At 56.3% G+C, this 11181-nt stretch overlaps 1 long non-coding RNA gene across 1 annotated transcript; it reads right to left on the bottom strand.

Annotated features, from left to right (window-relative positions):
• Positions 1-1345: 1345 nt before the first annotated feature.
• On the bottom strand, positions 1346-6991 carry LOC147576237 (uncharacterized). Its single transcript, XR_015241925.1, has 3 exons — positions 5917-6991; positions 3482-5444; positions 1346-2726 (listed from the first exon to the last, which is right to left on the bottom strand). It is a non-coding gene; the product is annotated as an uncharacterized LOC147576237 (long non-coding RNA).
• Positions 6992-11181: the final 4190 nt, after the last annotated feature.

Raw genomic sequence — 11181 nt, 5'->3', positions numbered from 1 at the left:
TGTCCCTTCCCCACTCAAGCTCTGTCTCTCTCTGTCTCTCAAAAATTAATAAACATTAAAATTTTTTTAAATAAAAAAAATGGGAAGACATGAGCAGACATCTTTCCAAAGAAGACGTCCAGATGGCCAAGAGACACATGAAAAGATGCTCGACGTCACCCATCATGAGGGAAATGCAAAGCAGAACCACGATGAGATCTTCCCTCACACCTGTCAGGATGTGGCTCAGATCAGAAACACAAGAAGTAGTAAGTGTTGGCGAGGACGTGGAGAAAGGGGAATCTTCTTACACTGTTGATGGGAATGCAAACTGGTGCAGCCACTCTGGAAAATGGTATAGAGGGTCTCCAGAAATTAGAGGGTAAAATTACTCTGCTTTCCAGCAACCGCACTACTAGGCGGTTGGGCAGTTACCCAAAAAGTACAAAAACAATGATTCAAACAGATACATGCACCACAATGTTTATATAAAGCAGCATTATCTACAACAGCCAAAATAGGGAAGCAGCCCAAGTGTTCATCAATGGATGAATGGATAAAGAAGATGTGGTGTATGTATACAATGGAACGTCATTCTGCCATAAAAAAGAATGAAATCTTGCCATTTGCAACAACGTGGATGGAGCTAGGGAGCATAATGCTAAATTAAATAAGTCAGAGAAAAGACAAATACCATATGATTTCACTCATGTGAAATTTAAGAGTTTATTTTGAGAGAGAGCAGGTGAGAATGAGTGAACGTGTGAATGGGGGAGGGGCAGAGAGAGGGGAAGAGAAAGAGACTCCAAAGCAGGCTCCGCTCTCTCAGCACAGAGCCACACATGGGGCTTGAACCCATGCACTGTGAGATCACGACCTGAGCTGAAATCAAGAGTCGGATGCTCAACCAACTGAAGGCATCCCAGGCGCCCTTCACATGTGAAATTTAAGAAGCAAAGAAGCAAAGGAAAAACAGAGAGACAGAAACCAAGAAACAGACTTTTAATTACAGAAAACAAACTGGTGGTTGCCAGAGGGCAGATGGTGGGGGGAAAGGGGAAACAGGTGATGGGGATCAAGGTACATTTGTCATGACGAAAGCTCGGCAATATATACAAGTGCTGAATCACTAAACTGCACACCTGAAACTGACAGAACACTGCATGTTAACTATACTGGAATTTAATCTAAAAACTTAATAAAAGGGGCACCTGGGTGGCTCAGCCGGTTGAGTGTCTGACTTCGGCTCAGGTCATGATCTCATGGCTCGTGGGTTCGAGCCCTGCGTCGGGCTCACTGCTGTCAGCGCAGAGCCCGCTTCGGACCTTCTGTCCACCGCCCCCCCCCCCCCCACCCCTTCCTCACGTGTGCTCTCTCTTAAAAATAAATACATCTTTTTATAAACTTAATAATAGAAAAGCTCTTGTTTGTGACCTTTACAAAATTAGTACCGTGCCCCAGGCAGTCTCCCGCAGCCTGCTTTGTGGACTCGTGACCCCGAGACTCGCCCACACTGTGGCACGGAGCTCTACTCACTCTCCAAGCGGTGCGATTTCCACTATGCACGTACCTGTCCTTCTCTGGACGGGTGTCTGGACTGACCACCGTTTTCACTCTTGCACCCAGGCCTGGCTTCTGGGCACACACTAGACTCCCTGGGGAGTGTGCCTGGGGGAGAAATGGCTGGGCTAGGACACCAGAGGGTAACCCCACACGACCGTGCAAAGTCACTGCACACACAGCACAGACTAACTGCCCTTTTCCAGGTCTTACAGGGGCTCTTCTTCAGGTTCCTGGAGCGTTAACCATAGTCCGCTCTTAGCGTGCACGGCCATTTGTGGGTGTTCAAGAGTTGATTCTAGAATGAGAAGTAGGAGAGCTTCGCTGCCCAGTGGGATCAGGACCGATGTTGAGGTGGTGGCCTTGGGCTTCACATCTTCATAGCTGGGTTGTTTGGGAGCAAAAGGCTAATCCTTCTTGTGGGGGGAAATGCAACCTATCACAGCGTGTTGTAAGGATCGCAGCCCCCAGTTCTGATGAAGGATGAAAATGTCAGCGTTTTGTTGGTAACGTCCCATATTTACTAAAGTGCTCTCTGAAAAGGCCTGTGACAAAGAAGGCTCCGTCGTGCCAACACAGGGACCGCCATTTGACCAGACTTTACAAGGCGTTGGGTCTCAGTGCTCAGTGTGCAAAGTGCCAAGATGGACGATGCCCAGGGGAAGGCCCCACAGGGTGTTGGAGGGCACCCAGAGGTCTCTCTTAAAATGAAGGACTTGCCAGAAGGTTCCCAGAATGCTCAGAAAGCTGGCTTTTCACCTCCGCGAGTCCCTGGTTCTTTTCTGTGTTGTTCGGGCACAAATTCTAGAAACGCTACTTTTCAGAAACTTCTCCTTGTAGTTGGTTTGTCAAAAGCAGGTTCCCGCAAGCGTGGCCAGAATGCCCAGCCACGAACCGCATGGCTCAGGCTTCACCGTTCTCGAAGCCGGCTCCAACCTGCGGACAAGCTTCCGTCAGACGCCTGCCTCCCCGGGCAGCGCCCTCTGTAAGTGTGGGTCTCCCGGACCGCCTCGTGGTCACTTCTGCCCCGGCAACGGCTCTCTCTGTTCACCCGCTGCCGTGTTTTTCCAGCTGCGAGAAGAGCTTCTGGGGGAGTTGTTCCAATGACCGTCATCTTGATCTTAAATGTAAACATTGTCACCGTGGTTCAAAGAGAGATTAATGGTTTGCTGACGGCTCCATACGTCCTGAGGAAATGACGCGCCAGAGGGACACGCAATCGCCATCTCATTTCCAACGCCAGTGGAGAATCCACACCCACACGTGGCCGCGGGTGTCCCTGGGACTCACGGTAGGTGCTGCCCAGGTCTGGGGCTTGGATCTACTTTCTGAGCAACTTGCCACCTGAGAAGGAAGTGTGGCATTTGTCCCCCAAAGAGGGACACAGGAGAAAGGGCCGAGTGCCAGCTCTGCCCTCGGTGCAAACTTTGAGGCCAAGGCTGGAGCTCCGTTCCAGGGACAAGATGGCAGGAGGATCACACAGGTCTGCGTGGGACAGCCTGTGGCACTCAGCCACTCGTGATCTGCAGCCCAGCCCCAGGCCCCTCCGGCCCACTCTCTCTGGTTCCCCGAGCTGCTGCTCACACCAACTCCATGTCGTGTGCTAGCAAGGCAAACCGACTCCGACCAGTTCACCCACGCTTGACCCCACGCCTGCTTCCACCTGCAAAGCAGCGCGGGACACGCTGTGGGCGGCCCTGGGGCTCGGGACGGCCCCTCTCGCTTAGGTCTGGGCCTCAAACCACCACGCCGTCTTGACAAAGCCAGGCCCGCGGCGCTGTCAGGGCTGTGGCCTGAGTGTCAATACCAGGAGGACCGGCCAATTATACTCCACATCTGAATTCCTTATATTTTCTAAGTGTTCTACACTAATTAGTGAGTCCTGTTAGCTCTAAGGATTAGTAGCTTCTCTAAGAAGACACAGTGACGTTAAGCGACTTACCTAATTATGTAAAACACGGGATGCAGAGACGAGCAGGCTTCTCCGCCGGGCAAGGCGCCTCCGTTCTCATGGGTCCCCAGGGTGCCGGTGATGCAGTCCTGGCCTCGAGGACAGCGGGGTGCTAGGTGAGGTCCCCGTGATCTCCTTGGGGCCTGCACTCCTCACAGCCTATCTCCCCTGGCAGGAACTCGGGTCTTGTGGCCGTTCCCTGCATGGGGCGCTGGGCGAACTTCAGTGACAAAGGAGGGATTCAGGAAAGTCCACCATCCCAGGGCAGTAAGTGAGGAAAGGCTGTAAGAGGAGGCAGGTCTTTGCAGACCTAGGGGGCTCCCGCCAAAGTCAGGGCTGCCGGGGCCGTGGTGTCCCCTGATGCCTGTGAGGCCTGCTATGCACTGCTCTCCTGATTGCCATCTAGAACTTCACCCAGAGCTGACTCCACACGTCACCGCACTCCCAGTGGCAAGAGTGTCAGCCCTCCCCCTTGCCCGACCATCACCACTGCCCTCTGAGCCCCTGGTTTCCTCTGCTCTAAGGTGCCTGGAGCTCCTTCTACTTGAAAGGCCTTCCATGTCCTGTCCAGCAATAACAGGTACAGTGCATGCCCTGCCTCCTCCAGGAAGCCCCTTTTGATTTTCTGAGAAAGCATGCCCTGAGCTGGGTCCTTCTCATATTGGTGTCACATGGCCCATCTATGTGGAGGCTGCCTGCTCCCCCCACCCCCCCCCCCCCCCATGACCTCGTCTGGGGCATTCTCATCCACCGGCCCTGCAGGCACAGAGCAGAAGTGTGACAGGCATGTCGTCTTGAGATTAGACTGCAGCAACCAGTACGGTCTTAAGACATCTGTCAGGGGGCCCTTCTTAACCCAGTAAATACACTGTTCTTATAATCAGAGCCATTAACACATTTCCGTTGCAAAAATTTAGAATACACAGAGAAACACAGAAAAGAAGTTTCAACTACTCATGCTGAGTGATCACTGTAGTGCCTTGCTCCGCAGACGGTTTTTTTTTTTTTTTAAACAAGATCTACCATTTATGCATACGTCATGTCTGAGCATCATCATCATCTTTCCCCAGCACAATGGGAACGAGATTCCTGGCTTGAGGAGCTTCTGGGAGAGAGTTCAAACATGGTGCTGTTCTCGCAGCAAGGAGGATGCCACAGCGGCTCAAGTTCAGAGGCAGCGTTATGGACGTCGGCCGAGTGTAGCCCGAGGCCCCTTGCTGGGAGGGCAGACTTGGAGAGACCCTCCTGGACTGGGGTGCCGGTGGGATAGGGAAGGGGCAGGTGGGACCCCCAGTCAGCCACAAAGGCACCTGCGATGCCCCGGCAGGTTCGGGCCGAGCCCACCACAAGGTTCCACCCCTTCCCGGGAAATCCTGCTCATCTACATCTGAGACCAATTCGCTGAAAACTACAGAGTACTTGTCACGCTGCCTCCTGGTGCAGAAGTCCGATGTTTGAGTGGAGAGGTACCGACAGCTACATCCCTCTTAGTGTTGTAATGTTCAGATGCGTCACGTCGAAGAGAAGGCAGCTTTAGGTAAATGTGGGTTCTCGGCCCTGCATGGAGCATCCTGGTCTGGAGATGGAGCGGGAGGAGTCGGGTGCCTCGGCCGCAGGGGAGCGGAGCTGCGTGCTCAAAGCGAACGCCCTCCCTGCCGCTCTATGTGCCTCTGGTGGAGGTCCCGTGGAGGCCCAGATGTGCGTCTGTCTGGAGCCGGGTGACTCTGAGTCCACGGCTGGAGGACACAGTCGGCCCTCCAGACAACGACCACACACACTTGCACGTGCACCCTGGAGGCCAGCAGGTGGCTTTGCTTCTCTTCCGGGGTTACAGGTAAGAGAGAACTGACTTTCCAACCCCCGGGGTGGGGGACCCCTTGGCGTACGTAGAACATCAAACGTGTGAGCACTCTGGAGTCAGAGTGGTAGGGAGGAACCGGAACTCTCCTCCCTTCTTGGGGAGAGAGAGGGAAAAGATTCAGCAACTGTCAGAGGTACGATCTCTAGCTTTTCTCAGCACCACTACAGGTTTAAAGTAACTTGGTCTGCATTACATAGAATGTGTTTTCTGTCATAAAATTGTATAATAGTTTATCCTAATTTTTTTTTATTTTTACTCATTTATTTATTTTAAATTAAAAAAAAATTTTTTAACTTTATTCATTTTTGAGAGACAGAGAGAATGAGCAGGGAAGGGGCAGAGAGAAAGGGAGACACAGAAACAGAAGCGGGCTCCAGGCTCCGAGCCGTCAGCACAGAGCCCGACACGGGGCTCAAACTCGCGGACCATGAGATCACGACCTGAGCCGAAGTCGGCCATTCAACCTTCTGAGCCACCCAAGCAACCCTGTAATAGTTTATTCTAACAAAATTATAAAGTTCTTAGCTGAATGTCCCCCCTGCCCGCCAGGCACCATGCTGCCTACCTCTGTCTCAGCCCTTGTTGTCACCCAGAGTCAGAGATGGGGCGGGTCCTTCGTGGTGTGCAGGGGGAGCCGAGGCAGTGGCGACGGCGGGGACGTGGACCCCGGGCGGCTCTTGGCCACTGCTCTGGACGCACCTGTTTCTGGGAAAAGCAGCAGAGTCACAGGCTTCCAGTGCAGGAAGCAATGAGGCTGGCACATCCCTGCCTTTCACATCTTCCACTGTTGACAGCTTCTGTTTTATAAAACGCATTGAGAAACAGGGGAAAATGCCTCCTGCCCTCATGCGATAACCTGATAAACGAGATTTTAGTTGTTCTGTCCCAATGTCTGTACCGCCACCACCCCCTCCGATGCTCCCGGCTGTGGGCCCTTGTGCTCGGGCCCCTTCTCCGCTCAGATGGTGTCTTGCTTTACACCCCTTCCCCCCTGGCCTTCAGGTGTCTGCACACAAATGCCCGCGAGGCGGCCCCGGACCAGGGCAGGCTCCCGAGGTGGCCCTGGGGGTCGGCATGGCCACGTGCGGTTGGCGAGGACCCGTCCCAGGGCCCTGCGGAGGTGGTGGATGAGTGAGGGCCTCTTGCCAGCACCCCAGCACCCCTGCACCCCCAGTCAGCCCCACGTGGTGCCGGGACCGGCTCTGGCCAGCCAGGGTTTTCTGGTAATGTTCATCCACTGCTGCTTTCGGAAGCCAGCTGGGAAGTAAATGATGCTGGGTGGTGATTTCCAAATTCCCTATTAGACACATTCTCTGCCACTCTGGAACTCGAAAGCCACACTCTGGACAGAACCAACGATGACACCAGAATCTCGAGGAATCATGCCCAAGAAAACAGCTCCTCCCCATTCCCGAGACATGTGCCCAATGCATGCGACTGTGCAGCACAGACCCGCTGGTGTCCCCCAAGGCTCTGATGCCAGCGAGAAAAGTCCCGTCACCCACGGCTTACCTCGGGGCCCCTGAGCCAGGCTCTTGGGGGAGATGGCATAGCCTCAGGAGATGGGATGGAAAAGCAGGTACGTAAATCAGAATGCACCCAGGCGGAGCCCTCTCCAGATCCTCCCGTGTACCTGCACCCCCCCCCCCCCCCGCCAGGGCTGAGGCCTGACTCGAGCCAAGAAAGCTGGTGGGGAGACACTGATCTGCTCCCACAGGGCCTAGTGTAGGTAAGTTAAGCCATTAAAACCCTAAGAAAGAGAGCCCTTGGCCAAACGTAAGGTGCTCCCATTCTTTTGGGCTGGGGACAGACACCTGTTCCCTCCACGTTATGGACTCTGGCCTACAAGCACTGCTTCACAATGTCTCATCAGAACCATGACTGTCCCTTGAAGACAGCCCGTGGGGGCTGGCATAGCGTAGCTGTGCCCACCCCTTCTATGAACCAGACACTTCAAATGTCACTTCTCCTTGGATCCTGTGCTTTTTCCAGGAAAGCAAACAAAAATCAATAGAAACGCTCCTGGAAACTTCCTTGGGAACACTCTCTTCAAATGGAGAACTTACTTCCTGAGGAACACAGGGTCCTCTGTCAGCCTGTCTCTACCACGTTGTTGGCCCAGACCCAGGGAGCTGTCAGAAGCCAAATCCCTCCCATGGGGTCTCAACTTGGGTTCTAGAGGTCCTCGGAGAGGCTGGGGGTCACAGGACGGGCGCCCACAGCACCAGGCGGGAATTGCAGATACCAGGGCTCTTGAGTTTCCAAAACGCTGAGAATGGCTCCTCTCTCCCTCCTTGCACAAGTCACACGTGCCCCCAATCACAGCGGTGTAGCCCCTGGTGTGAGGAAGGGGCTCAGAAGACCCCTTCTGCAGAGAAAGCGGTCACGCACACACAGCAGAGCCTTCCAGCCCCTTCTTCTTGGGGCAGGTACGTACACTGTGAGGCTTTGTGCCAACTTTCCTTCCGTACGCCAGAGGCGGGCCGTCCAGGAAGATACACGGAGGCTGAGGCTAAACACCTCACCCCTTGCCGAATCAACGTCCCGACGGATTTGACCCGGTCTCTTACTGATGGACCGTCGGAGTGATTCCTTTTTTAGTATCATAAGCACAACTTTGAGGAACATCCTCCACCAACTCCTGTTTCTTTGGGAGGGATGATTCTGTTACTGCTACCTTTACTTCTATGTGGCCTGGAGAGTCTTCTGGGCTCTCTGTCACACGGGACAGTCTCTCCAAGGTGAGCCCCATCCTGGCTGCTGTGCAAACTCCATCCCGAGGACCTGCCTGCGTCAGATTGGGTGCTGACCACGCCTTCCCTGGTCCTGTTCTCCCCCCAAGTCCCTCTTCTGGCTCTGCAATGCACTTGCCTGTAGCCTTAGACAAGTCCTGAAACCTTGGGCCTGTTTCCCTACCTGTAGGACAGAGGAAGCAGTGGGATCAGCTCTGCTCAAGGTAGAGCCTGTCTCTACCAGCTCATGGAACATGGGCCGTGGGATCTGCTGGGCTCAAGAAAGGTTAGGAAGCAGGTAGGAGATGGGGGTCTGTGCCAGGAAAGGCTGTCGACAGAGGGTGGGGCGGGGTGGGGCAGGGACTATGGTGCCAAAGCGTGAGGCATGGGTGGCTCCGGGTGAATTGAGGCCCTGCTGATTGGGGTGGCAGGTAGAGGATGGCCTTGCCTGCGGGCCTGGGGCCGGCGTCCAGGCCTTGCTGTCCCCAGGAGCTCTGCTCAGCCTACGAGCAGACAGACAAGCAATCCTCGGCAAAATGGTGGCTGTGCTTGGAGGAAAAGGACAGGACAGAGGATGGAGAGCTGGCTGTCCCAGCAGGTGTCTTGGGAGGCCTCCCCAGGGTGGGGCACAGGGGGCAGAGCATTCTGAGGGGAGCACTCCTGCAGGGAGGTCCACGCGGACCCCACCTCCTGGGAGAAGGGGCAGAGTGGCCATGGGTGACAGGGACACGAGAGCCTGCCTGGCAGAGGAAGCCGGGAGCCGTGTGGCTGGGCGCACACCCAGGGGCTCTGCTGAGGTCTGAGAGGCAGTGGGGTGCAGGGTGGGCCTGGCGCGTGCTGGCCCGTAGGTTCTGGGGAGACCATGCTCACGGGCAGTCCCAGCAGAATGCCACGTGCAGCCAGTGCCTCGCTGGCGGGGCTGGTTTATGCCATCTGAGCCCAGAGTACCTGTGCACCTGCACGGAGAGAGAGGTCCCGGCTCCAAGAAAGGGCTCCGGCAGTGCCAGGCGTTTCCCAGGAGTCGGGGCAAGATGCGAACCCACGCCAGGAGGGAGGCGGCGTCCCAGCAGATGCGTCCTAACAGGAGGAGACAGGCTGCCTTGGGCCTTGGTCAAGAGCTGGGTCCAGCCACGAGGAGGAGGGTGGAGAGGAACACGGGACGCCCCCGGAGGCAAGCGTTAACAGGGGCTGAAGGAGGCCCCTCTGTGGGGCAGCCAGCCCCCACCTGTCCCAGGCCGGCCGCACCGGCCACTCCCCCTGCCGTCCTCAGCGGCAGCTGTGCACAGCCTCCCGGTGAGCCCCGACGTCGCTTACGCTCCAGGCTCGCTATCTGACACCTGTCCGCGGCCGGGACGAGCTGAAAGGCACCTTGTGGAGATAGTGCAGGGGGTGCCCTGGCGTCTTGGGCCCCAGGCTCACCGCTGGCTTCTGCACCTGGTCACTCAGGACCGAGACCCTGGAATGAGGAAGGAGACCCCGGACTGGTGTCCCTAGATAACCTGGACCAAATTTAGTGGCAAGGAGTGCACGGAAACCCGCACGGCAGAGCTGGCCTGAGGTCCCTGCTCCGTCCTTTCCCCTCACTGGGCTCCCTGCTGCCGCTTACCTGCCCTGTGCTGCCGTGCATGGGGGCCGAGGAGTGACGATCTGCACGGGCTGCTCCCTGATCCCCACACTTACCCGAGGGCCACGCCGCCCCAAGCCTTTCCACGTACGGGCGGTGAGGTTGGACCATCTGCACGCCACCTGGAACAGAGACACACCCTCTGGTGGCCAGGAGGGGTCCTGAGGAACAGACTGTGGTTCCTGGGCACAGCCCTCCTTGGGGGCCTCCTCTCTCCTTTCCAGACGCCTGTTCCACCCAGTTCAAGGTTGGCACGGACATCTGCAGACACCGTCCTCACAGAGGTGGAGGCTGTGTGTCTGGGCGTGGTCATGTGTTCAGTGGACTGGGGCTCTGTGACCTCTGAAGGCACAGGGTCAGGGGCTGGGACACTCTGGGGCCACACTCTCTGCCCTGGGTGTAGCCCTTGGCCAGGCTAAGATGCTCCCAGGCACGGCTGGAGGATGGTGAACACAAAGACGGAGGGCCTCTGCTGGGGACAAGGGAGGAACCACAGCCTGCTGCTGTGTCCCAGGAGAGGGATAGGGACCCACTGGCATGGGGCCCGGGGCTCTGAGGACCACCCACAGTGGAACAGGGTCTCTGGAAGGCACCGCCCTCCCACCCCAAAGTGGGAGGCTGTCTGTGCACCTGTGTGCAGGGCCTGGGTGGCCTCTTCATTCCACGACCAGACTGACTTCCAGCCAACAGCTCTTCCACCGGCTCTGTGGGAGCTGGCTCCAGAATGTTCTAGAGTGTTCCATTTCTGGCTCAGGACTTTTCTTCCATCCACCTCACCTGACTGGAGACTCTGACGGGGCCAGTAAGGTGGACAGTGTGGTCAGGTGTGGTCACGGCTACTGCTCTGCCCTCTTCAGCAAGGGTCTCAGCTGAGGCGAGTAACCTGTGAGCCCAGACTTAAGCTGTCCCGCACATTTGATGGGGTCATCAGGGCAGGGTCACCTGGGGAGGCTGCATAGGAAGAGAGGATCACAGCCAAAGCCTGTGAAGCCACGAAAGCCCCTTTCCCAAGAAAAATGGTCTAAATTGTGGTACAGAAGACCACTTGAGGGAGAATACTGAAATTCTAGAAAGAGCAGAACTACCGTGAAGAGAACATCCTAGGAACACCTGCCCATACTAGGTTTGAACTTGAGTACAGCAAAGGGTGGGCTGCCCAGGCCGGTGCATCCAGATGGCAGGTATGGGTTCACGGGCCTGCCAAGCCACAGCCCTCTTCCCAGCTCACGGGCTGTCCCCCGGCTCACGTTCCTGCCCTCGTCTTTCAACGTGCCCAGGACCCCGCTCGCGACTCTTGCTGATGAGAGCAATGGGGCCGAAGCAGCCCCACCCCACCGCCTCCTTCTGGGGGCGGGGGGGACTGTCTGGGGGGTGCTGGGAGCTGTGGGCTGTGTCCAGGGATACACAGTATGACCCCATCCCCGGATGCAGACGCCCTGCAGAGCGCAGCAAGTGCGACAGGAACTCAGCAATA

Source organism: Puma concolor, chromosome D2 (assembly GCF_028749965.1).
Source record: "Puma concolor isolate L17-30 chromosome D2, mPumCon1.1.hap2, whole genome shotgun sequence".
NCBI lineage: Eukaryota > Metazoa > Chordata > Mammalia > Carnivora > Felidae > Puma > Puma concolor.
This window is presented reverse-complemented; position numbering and strand designations above follow the sequence as displayed.